The sequence below is a fragment of the Triturus cristatus genome, chromosome 3_1 (assembly GCF_964204655.1).
Source record: "Triturus cristatus chromosome 3_1, aTriCri1.1, whole genome shotgun sequence".
NCBI classification, from domain to species: Eukaryota; Metazoa; Chordata; class Amphibia; order Caudata; family Salamandridae; genus Triturus; species Triturus cristatus.
Genome location: NC_140583.1, coordinates 522,300,729 through 522,312,848, shown reverse-complemented (window position 1 = coordinate 522,312,848; position 12,120 = coordinate 522,300,729). Strand labels below are relative to the sequence as shown.

The window sequence follows — 12,120 nt, the reverse complement described above, 5'->3', positions numbered from 1 at the left end:
AACGGCCATTTTGTAGTAAATTGGGCTACATTTGAGGGATAGCCCAAATGTAGCCCAAATCCAGGGGCAGTAGCCCAAGAGGTATATAAGTAAAACGCGCGATATCCCAGCCACCATTTTAGACTTGGTGACCTGGTGGCTGGGTGCGCTAGTTTAAAAGTTTTTTCCCACCCTCCCACCCTATGGGTTGTGGGGTTTAGGGGTCTGGGTTCTGGGGGTGTTGGGGTTGCATTTTTGCGGGTTTTGGGGCAGCATTTGTTGGAACAGGTACATAGGGGCGTTTGGTTGTATTGTCGCTTGGAGCAGGTGCAAGCGGGGTGGTTGACAGTTGGCCGGGATTGGCTAGAGTTTGTTGTTAGAGGTTTGGTAATGTGGGTCCAGGGACAGGTAAAGGGTAGACAGGTTGGATAAGTTTAGATTAGAGGTTTGATAGTTACAGTTGCATTAAAGGCAGGTAGGGGTTACGGTCAGGGGAGTTTGGGAGTTGGGAAAGGCTACATGGTGTAGGATTGGGTTATATGTTGGTTAGGAATGTTATGTTGTATTTTTGGGGGATGGGGGAAATGATGGGGGGATCGTAGGGGTGGGGGGAAAACACAAGGGGTCAGGAGGTTATTGTATAGCGAGGCGTTAGTTTTGTAAGGCAGTGGCCAAGGAGTTAAAATTGTGATATGCACCTGTTTCAATAAAGCGGCCTTTTTCACACACAATAAAGTGTTTGGTGTCGGATTGCCCCCCTCTCCCCCCTTAATCTCCCAATGAAGGGGTGGGCGGTTCCTGGAAGCGCCCGCTTCCGCGCCACACGGGTTTGTATTTCGCCCCTCTTTTATAGTCAGCAGCGGCAGTCTCAGCGTCACTGTGCTCACCCCGTGCCATGTGACTCTGGACTGGGACTAGAGTGCCCCTTTGTAGTGCAGGAGAGCGGAGGAAGGACCGTGTATGTCTGACGTTTGCTTCCAGCACCTTCCCATGTTTCTTCAAACGAGCTGCACGTGCAGCAGGCAGCCCATTTTAAGGACTCCGTGGCTCGTGAACAAGCGCAAGCGCTGCTGGAAAGCTAATCTGTGCTCTAGAGGGCAGTATAGAGGCGCGTTTCTAGAGAAACAGCAAGTGACACTTGTTCATAGACATCTCTCATAAAACAGAGACCCCCGTCCATGCCCGGGTCTCTTCCAGGCACGATGCCTCTCTCGCTAGGCCTCTCACCCTCCTTGCTCGCTCTCTCCATCATAACATTCTCTCCGCGTTGATTAAGTTTCAGTCTCTCTGCCTAAGAGTGCTGTTCTGCCGGTTAATTTCGTGTTCACCCCCTGCCTCTCTCCACGCGCTCACCAATCTTTTCCCTTCGTTCGTCTCTCTGTCTTCTGTGGACGCTCTCTTTCTCGCTTTACGTTAACTCTTTGTCTCTTTCTCACTCTCTCCGTCTCTCTTTCACCCACCCGTCCCTTTCTCTTGGGTTGATTTTCTCTCAAGCACTTCAATGTAATACGTTGCTTGCAGTGCTGTCATGGATTTAAATGCCCCACCGAGCCTTATACATTGATAGGGGATGGAGCAGTTTTAGAAGTGATTCTTGAGTCTCTGGGGTATCAAAGGCTAAAAAGAGCCTAAATATCGCATGTTTACCATGTTATTACTCATGTGAATGTTTAAATGCGGCACAAACTCAGCTCCCCTCCTACCCACTCACAAACCTAGCACTCCTCCACACACATCCATCCCAGGTACCCGCCTCACACACATACCACGGCCCCTCCATTTCGTAAACGTGGACTGAGACTTGTGTAAACCGTCTGTGTATTTGGACAACGGTACACGAAATACTGAACGCCTTCTGCCTAATGAGACGAGTCAGTGGCTTCTGGTGACAACAGCATGCTGCGTGTGCTCCTCGCAAGGAAGCACACAAAGGGGAGGCGCCTGCCACCTCAAAGCACACAGTTATGCAAACCAACATGTCACCCACGGCATCAGTATGTGGTAAACATGTAGCGAGCTTCCCATTGGCTGAGGAGTATTGACTGTACCATTGGTTGCTGTAAATTAGGTCACGTGCTGTGCTTGACACCGCATATCGTTGCTCCCACTGCGCCCTCTCTGACGTCTGTCTGCCTTTGCACAAGATGTAAGCCTTCGGCTCAATGGCAACGAGCAGGGTTAACATTATAGGGGAAGGTAGCCCTGGCGATTGCATCATCCGTTTTAAAAAAGCTCGTGCACTAAGATATCTTCCTATATGTTTCTTGCGCAATATCATATTGACACAGCAAAGAGTTCTGCTCCCGTTCAGAGAACCGCAACTCAGCTACTGTATTGTACATTTCAAAACCATTGAACAAGTCAAGGATGATTTATACAACTGTGAACTGATGTCTGTACCAAGAAACACAGTGTATAGATCCACAAATCGCCAGTTTCGTCTTTAGCCCACTAAATTCAATCCGTACTCTGTTTTCTTACTGTCATCTTCGTTTTCCTTCCTTCCTTTTAATTTCTCTATTTTTTCATTACATGTTCTTCTTCCATTTTCCTTTCCCTTTTTTATTTTGTTTCGTTCGCCCCTTTCTCTAGTCATCCACTAATGTTTTATTCTTTCCTTTCAACCCCATTCCACTTTTTCTTTTTGTTTCTTTCTTTTTTCTTTCCCGTTATTTCTATGATTTAATGTGCTTTTTTTTCCTTTCCTTTCCTTTCCTTTCTCGGTTTGTGATTTGCATTTAGCCCATTATTCATGGGAGTCAGTTTTCTAATCAAACGTAAGAATGCATCCCAAGTTCTGTTATTATCAGACCTGCAAAACTGCACAACTGAACAGAAAGATATTGAGAAAAATCATTTATTGATTGTTAACCAATAATAACATTTCACAAGACACATTATGGTAAGTGAAAACGTTTATACTCAATTAATAGAATTCCCTTGCAAAAGATGTGCTGCTGGATTTGGTGCCGAAGAAGTTGTTAAAAAAAAAAGAGGCTGAGACCCTCTTTCTAGCAGTTGCCATAAATCTGTAGATTTTGAAATGTATTAAGATAAAACCTGTCTTAGTTTTCTCTCTGGGACATCATCTGTCCTCTCTTTCCCCTTCTCATGTCTTTTTGCCTTATCACGAGGACCAAAGCCTCGCAGGGAGGTGACAGATGTAGCACCTCTCAGTCAGCGTCCCCTGCCCGCAGCGCGGACGTGAAGAGAGGGGTTCTTGACTGGAGTGGCTGGGGCGCTCCCATGAAGACCCTTCACTGCACAGTGCATGCGTAGCTCCTTCGAGCAGGGAAGGCTGCAGCTTAGAGCCGATGTGGTGTTTATCACGGTGCCTCTACCCTGCGCTGTAAGATGCTCAGACACACTCAGGATTGAAAATGTCAATTTCAATGATGAAATGACATGTTCCACCGAGACACTGCCTTAATATATGTAAAGCCACTTAATATATACATTCTGGTAGATCACAATGATGGGCATGTTTACTTAGGTAGAGTTTAGAGACACTGCTCAATAAGAAACATGAACAGCTATGTGCGAGCCTCAACAACACAATATTTATAGAGTGCTAAATACCCAACTGGGTTGAAGTGCTTCAGGTTACACGCACTTTAGGCCGCGCTCCTGAATGGGAGGACACAGTCTGAGAGCAGCAACTCATCCCCGAGGTCATTCCAGAGAGCATGCAACGATGGGGAAAGATCTGCCCCAGCTTTCTTTTCGGCACATCCCTCAGAGGTCAGAGGGATTTGATCAGAGGATCCTAGATCTTGAAATGTGTTGGCCATTTTGTGATTCTTCAGACTGCGCAGTCACGGTCTAACGCGGGCAACAAGTTGACAGTTGCAAATTAACGGCTAACGGAAGCAGTCTGAGCACGGAATCATTTAAGGACTAGAACCTGCTAGAGGATGAAACTTCTGAACTCGCTCATGAATCTGCATAGTGCAGCCTCTGACCCAAATGTCGCTGTTGGTATCAGCAGATTAACAATATCTTCTAGACTAGCCATCAGTTTAACCTAGAATTGAGCAAGGATGCAAGGATGTTGTCAGATACACTTGACATGGACTGAGATGAGTGATTTTAGCTAGTGCCTCAGTTATCTGACTTCAGGGCTCAGTGCAGTGGCAACCAGGAGTTCCTTCAGCTATAGAAAGAGTAACCGAACAGTGAAGTATCAGTTGCAGAGTTCATAACAATCAGACTAGGCCAAGGCCACTCAGTCACTTTGATGTTACTATAGCCTTATATCCTGCCGTAGCGGGCTTTCGGCTCGGGCCTTTAACAAGGGAGCGGAACTTTAATAGCCAGTAGAGCCCATCTACAAAGGGCTATAAGGCTATTAGAACATTCTGCCAGTAGAGGGCAGAATGTTCTAACAAAAAAAACAAAGGCCTCTCAGACCCCGAGGGGGTTTAAATCCCCTCGGGCTCCGAGAGGCCTTTGTGAAAACATTGGAATGTTGCTTTGTGGGCCTTAACCGGCCGTAGAAGCTCGGAGAACTCCATTGTCTTCAATGGAGTGCTCCACATTCCAATGTTCTAATTAACCTTCTAGCGATCTATTACAGTGAGTTGCATTCCACTTTGTTAGAATGCTTAGGAGACCTTGGTATCTCTGGCTGGGTTCTGACTTGGGTGAAATCTTTTCTTTCAAACAGAAGCAAGTCAGTGAATCTACCTCTATTTTCCCCATCTCTAAAACATCGGATATATTGGGCTCCACGAGGTTCTTCACTACACCTTACTTTCTTTAATGTTTACATGGCTCCCCTTGCAGGAATCATTCAGTCATTCGACCTAAGCGTGGTTTCTTATGATGATGACACTACACTAATGTTTTGCATTGAAAACAATTCAGACAAATCTGAAATACTGATTTTCGATTTTTCCCAAATGATCTGGTCCACTGCTTGGTGGCCGAGTGACCTGGGATATATGCACCGCCCTTCCAACTCAGTGAGAAATCTGGGAGTTACATTTTATGTTGATCTCTCTTATCACCCCCAGATGTTGGCAGCTGCTGCGGCATGTTTCTTTCTATTACGTTCCTTAAAAAGTTCTCAACATCATGTCGTCATCTACATGGGGGAGGCCTGGATATAAAGAGTTAGCATAATCCAGTCTGACAGTAATGAGTGTGTTGTTCACACGCTCATTGCTATCAGACTGGATTATGCTAACTCTTTATATACAGGCCTCACCCAGTATCTCATCCGTCAACTTCAGGTTGTACAGAATGCAGCAGCTAGGCTCATTTTAACTATTCCACGCCAGCAAGCAAAATCCTCACATCTTAAATCTCTTCATTGCCTCATGGTACCTGAAAGGATCCATTTCAAAAGTCTGATTATCAGACATCAATCAAACCTTTTACAAGAAGGGCCCTCAATATTTGATTGATAGATTATTTGGGGCCTGAGATCCTCTAATGCGCTTCTGGTAGATACCAGGGAGCCATTGAGGTAGGAAAGGTAAATGCTACTTTTTTTGTTTGCTAAGATCTGGCATGAGCTTCAATTCACCCTGAGATCCATTTCAACCAAAGTTTGTTTCAGGAAACATCTTAATGCTTGGTTATTTAGAACAGTCCAATTACCTAGGTGTGGTGAACCCTCTGCTTAGTTAGTGACAGGATGCCATTGTTGAGTAGCTGCTGCAATGCGTTGGGCATGGTCTCCCCTTTTTGGATTTGGTCATCTTCCCAATGGAGGGGAGATTATCAACAAAAGTCCATCACAAAATCACGGACAAGAATGGACTCTTACATTTTGGAAGTTTTCATCCCAGAGCCCTGCGGGAAAATCTGCCGGTGGGTCAGTTCCTGCGACTTCGCAGGAATTGTTCTGAACCGGATGAATTTAAGGCAGAGGCAGTATGTTTAGCAGAGAAATTGGATGTAAGAGGTTATCCTAAGCATATTATCAGGCGAGCCCGGAAGCGTGCATGGAATTGCCCTAGAGAGACATTGCTAAATAAAGTGGTTAAACCAACAAGTGATAAGATAGTGTGTGTAACCACCTTTAACACTGCTTCCACGGCCATCAAACGTATCATTCTAAAACACTGGCGCATTTTAAATTCCAGTGGCCTTCGACTTGAGAAACCCCTCTTTGCTTTCAGGAGGGGGCAAAATATTAAGGATCAGTTGGTCCACTCTCGTCCACTGAACAGCACCCGGGGGGCTCCCCGGGGTGATGGATTTCTGACACCAGTCACTGGGCACACACGATGTGGGTCATGTGACGTTTGCTCCCTGACTATGAATACAAAAGAGGTTGACGTGGGTTTAGAATACCCTTGGCAGCAGCGAGTACATACCAACTGTAACTCGTCGAACGTAATCTACATGATCAAGTGTCCTTGTAATCTGATTTACATAGGAATGACCTGTAGAAAGGTCAAGGTGAGGATTATGGAGCATAGAAGTAACATCAGGTGAACCAGAACCAATACACGCCTTACGCTACATTTTGCGGAAAAAGGGCACACAATACAGGACATATATTGGACTGTGCTGGATAAACCCAATGTGAAACCATCAATGAGGGACCCCTCACAGTTTCTTTTCTTGCGTGAGCAGAAATGGGTATATCGTCCAAAGAGTCATGTATCTGGACTCAATGACGATATACCGTGGTCAGCCCTGGGTAGAAGATGACCCGGGATTGGATATTATATCCTTTAGACTAGGGGAGCTGTGGGGCCAAGAATCCTGAGGTAACAAGACTCTAATGACAATGGCCTGGAGATTTTAATCTTTTTCCTCCTTTCTAGACTAGCAACGTTAGTATGAGCGAATTACCAATGCAAAAACACCCCTTTTTAAAATAGGGAAGAGAATACCCCTAGGGTGTATATGTTGTACCTGGGATGAAACATACTATGATCATTGTAATTCCCCGTTATAATGTTTGCTTGGTCTGATGCACGCATCATGCGAAATATAAATACCCAAAACGGGATATTTTAATACGTAGACAATAGACGCTAAACCATGGCGATATAGATCGTTTAGCGGTCTAGCTTCGTAGACGCCCTTCGACCGGGGTGACGTGATGCGAGCAACAACACACGCACGTTCGCATCACGTGACATGAGAACGGAAGAGAAAAGGGGAAGGGCATGGTAAAGATGGTGAACTACACGGCACCAGGAGAGACGGAATACGTGGGAGGCGCACCACTCTTGACGAAGTAAGGGGGACGCTACCAGGGGCTAACGGTAGCAAAAGTTTGGATTACATTCACTCGAGTACATTACTCCAACACTCGAGAGTGTAACCTTACACTAGAAGGCATTTGGCAGAAGGGGAAGCCCGGATCGCCTATCAGGGTGCGGGATATACGCGTCTTTCTCGACCAACAGGGGGGCAGATATACGCGCCTGGTGATACTAGTAACTATGGTCACCAGAGCCCTGTGAGTTCATAGGGTGTGTTAAAGCGTTTCTTTGATACCAGCTTGACATTATGTATTGGCAAGGTCTTGATACTAACTTCTTGTCAGGACACTATGGGAAATAATGACCACAGGTATTTTTAATAGTAAAATACAAATGGAAGGATTATGTACATTTCTTTGATCTCCCTCCTACAGTGTGTGACTACAGAAGGTCGCTCTCTACTCCAGTGCCTGTTCGAGCAATTTACTTGATAAACTCTGGTAAGAAGCGGGACAGGTGGAATATCACATGCCCTCCTGTGATTTAATATGGACATCCTTGATTATGAGAGGGAGAGTAATACCCAGATCTCTTTTAAACAGCACTTTGGCATTTTGGAATGGTTTTTCTCACTTATTGCAGCACGCTTCTTCCCTTTTTTTGTTTGTGGAGTATAATCATGAATGGATATTAAGCACAAAATATGAGCTTATGGAGATACCATTACGAGGGCCAATGTTTGCCCATTTGATTGATTAAGGTGGAATTTGCACCATATATGTTATAAAGTTTTGGTCACACCGATTGGGAAGTTGGCATTTGCTATAGTTGGTCTGCGGGCACACATTTTATATTATTGTCTCTGTATTTTCTGTGTTAATGAAAGTCATTGGTGTGTATTTTACCTTTCAGTTCCTATTGGGGAAGAGTAAGTGACATCTAAGACTCCAAACTTACAGGTGGAGTATAAACCCACGATCGTGGGTAGTATGAGGGGTTGTAAAAAGGCATAGGGATCTGACTTGTCCTGAGGAATGCCGGAAATTTGATCTTGAACCGGCAGAAACATGTTGACCGCTATGCAGAATGGAGGGGTGGTGAGCACCTAAATTAACTCATTCCACCACTATCCATTTGGTGTATATATATCTCTTTATATATACCTTTTTAATCTGACTAGGGAATCCAGGAATAAAATTGTTATAGAGATATCCCTGGACCAGTTTTAACATTCATTATTTCTGCACTAAAGGATCCTGCCTTTTTTGTTTGTTTGTATCACTGTTGTATTGTTTACCCCTCCCTATTGCTCCGCCTCTAGCGTTGGTTTGCGCAGAGGCGTCAGTAGCAGCCCAATGATGAAGCATGCCACAACTTGTTGTGGGTGAGGGCAGTTTTCACAGAGTGTGTGTGCTCCCGTTGATCAACTTAGCACTTGCTGATTAAAAGTTGGCCGTCCCCCTACCTCCTTGTTTGTGGGTTATTGTATTTTTGAGGAGGATGAGGTAGGGGTTTTACCTTCTCCCCCTTCTTCTTATTGTGAGTATCATGGTGGAATGAACCTGCAATTTACTGATAACTATAGCATTAAGAGACACTTATAAAGGGTAATGAAAAAAAACATCCTTTGTTCATTGATTGTTATAAATATGCAGAGAAAGAAAAGAGCCAGCACTTTCTGGACAGAAGTAAAGTGCACACTCCAGGTAGAGGGGTTGGTGTGTGGACTGACTCTAATCTGAAAGGCTCCAGTGGAGAGACTGTCAAACTGTTAATGAAACCGCACTTCACCTCACACTGTTGACACGAGCGCCTATCAGAGAGAGAGGAAGCAAACGAAAGACGAGTCACTCACTCACACAAGGAAGACCAGATGACAGCACTTTATACATGCAAAAACTCCACAAGAGGGTGATTGACTCCAGCGTACGCATATCAATATCACAAGTCAAGCTATTGCATCAACATATTATTTTTTCAATATATACGTAGATATAGTTAAGTGCTATTTATGGCCTATGATTTGTTACCTGTGGGCAGGCTTGGCTTAGTAAAATTTGTTATACTTTTTTATGGCTATGCTTGTGCTTCTGCCAATAAGGTTCGAAGGGGACAAAAGGAACTCTGTTGACTGCTTCTACAAGCAACAGGGAGTTTCAACACACTTTAGGGGTCTCTCTGTTGTTCTATTGTCCACTTCCAATCCAAAGTGGAAGCACTTATCACAAAATCACTCCAAGAACACTAATGCCAGCCCCAGGAAACATGAGAAGGTCTGGGCACCCTGGTTGAAATACAGACATTGTCCAAGGTCGATATCAAAGTGCAGGTATAGAAATTAGGTGCATACGAGGGAAGGTGGAGGCTACCTGTTGACAGTATGTTGATAACTGTGAGTAGCACTCATTCTCGAACAGACAAAAAAGATACAATCAAGTGGATAATGTCTCAACTACATGCCCATGTTCTACTGGCCCATCTGACCTCATCATTGAATGAAAACATTTGTGATATACAATTAGTAAATGAATAACAATATGAAATACAAACGGACATCACTGATTTAAGAACATATGAAGCGTCAAAATAATTTGAGAGTCTGACATTAAACTTTAAGCCTGCTTAAAGTCTGAACATCAAATTACGTTATTCCTTCAATTTTCCTTAAATTGGCACGGTCCCTTTCAAGCCCATATATGACATTACGGCATATAGTGTATAGTCTGTGTAAAATATTCCTTCTTATTTTTTTTATAGTGATTTATTCACAGAATATTTTATTATCCTTTCCCTTTTTATCTCACTTTTATTCTTGAAGCTCTAACGCCATCTTAATTTCTCCACCAGGCATTTCTCCAACCTTCTCCTTTTCTCACGCCATCTGGTTATCCCTACCTACTCATCTTCTCACATTATTTTTATTCCGTTTCTGTTTCCTATCACTACTCCCTTGCTCTATCATTCGTTCTTATTCGCTCTTCCACACCTCATACTTCCTTATTTATATTTCTAAGTCTCTCACATAATCTCTCTCTATAGCTTTCTTCTACTTTCACACCTTCACTCTGCTATTACTGTACTATTTTCTTCACATCCCGCTCCATTACTCCTTCTCTTGTATACATGTAACAGCAAATCCTCTCTTACCTTCTCCCCTCATTACCCACCTCCACTATTTTCCTCCTTTTATACTCTTAGTCGCTCTTTCACAGATATCTGTCTCTCTTTCTGTCACTTTTATATACCATTGTATTTCTCCCTCCCTTCCTTGCTCCCTCCATTCTCCCTTTTTCGTAGCCTTTCATCTTTCTGGCCAATGTCCTGCAGGTGGTCTAGCAGTTTGGGAGTAGCCATATATTTTGGATGGTACACCCCTGTGTCCTAGAATGTAATGACAACTGGTCATATTCCAAGATGCAGGTCTGATGCGATTTTGTGACATCTCAGGGACAATTTTGCAGAGTGGTAATAGATGAATGGCACCTCTGTCTGCACAAGAACATATAACTTCAAACAGCCCCAAGGCCAATGTGCAATGCGTTTATATATATATGTATATGTGTGTATATATATATATATATATATTCACTGAAAAAACCATAGGTTTCACACACGTTATAGTTACGAATAAGCATTTAAAAAACCTTGCAAATTCACTTAAAAAAAACATAGGTTTCACACATGTTATAGTTAGCTGGACATTTCACTCGTAAAAAACCAATGAAATTCCCCCGTTATAGTTACTGCAGGCAACTATAACTCACGCGACCGCAATCCTCTGCTGATGACGTCAGATATTACATCACTGTATTTAGACACTTATTTACCCATGTCTTCTTCCATTAATCTTTAGCTATACATATATTACAAATATTTATTTTTCAGAAAGACACACATGTCATCAGTGATGTAATATCTGACGTCATCAGCAGAGGATTGCGGTCGCGTGAGTTATAGTTGCCTGCAGTAACTATAACAGGGGAATTTCATTGGTTTTTTACGAGTGAAATGTCCAGCTAACTATAACATGTGTGAAACCTATGGTTTTTTAAGTGAATTTGCAAGGTTTTTTAAATGCTAATTCGTAACTATAACGTGTGTGAAACCTATGGTTTTTTCAGTGAATTTGTACGTTTTTTTAAATGCTGTTATGTTTTTATTATTATTTTTTTTTCAGGTTTTACACCGTGCGCCCACGGTTCGCAGTGCGCGCAGGGTGCGCACACCTCGTGATTTAAAAAAAAAAAAATGTTTTTTTCTCCCTTGGGGGTCCTTCTGTGACCCCCTGTCCAAGGCTAGGAGGTCAGGAACTGTCCACTCTGCCCCCTTTTCACGTTCTCCACCTTTGTTTTTCACCCCCTCAGACTGCGAGAGACAAAATGGCGGCCGACACTTCCTGGTTTCGACCGATTCGAATGTTTACCGACATCTAACAACCAATCAGAATTGCGCTCGCGCACGGCAGGGTGCGCGCACAGTGCGCGCACGGTGCGTGCGTATAGATATTGATATGCTTTTAAATGCTATTTACTCAGGAAATTCTGAACAGATTTACACCAGACCTGCAAAAGGCACTTCCTTGACCTTATGGCTACCTCTCTGCCAAATTCCACGTAATTCTGTTCAGCCGTTCGGGCTGTAGCTGCGACTAAAGGTCCTATGGAAAAATGCATGGGGAAAATGCATTTTGGGACCCCCCCTTTTTCTCGGCGCACGCTTGACGAATCACCCCGAGACTTTCAGGGTAGGAGCTGAACGGAGCGCCCCATTAGTTTTGAAAATTTCGCGAGGATTCGTCAACCGGCGCCAAAGTTATTCAAAATAGAATTTTGAGATTTCCTATGGAAACTAGGTTGTAACTATAACTATCTACTGGCGACCGCCAGTAGATAATATATATATATATATATATATATATATATATATATATATATATATATATATATATATATATATATATATATATATTTCT

General features: G+C 43.4%; 1 protein-coding gene across 3 annotated transcripts in view; it reads right to left on the bottom strand.

Annotated features, from left to right (window-relative positions):
* LOC146860530 (uncharacterized) overlaps positions 1–12,120 on the bottom strand; it is a 421,554-nt gene that overhangs the window by 243,406 nt on the left and 166,028 nt on the right. The window lies entirely within an intron of this gene.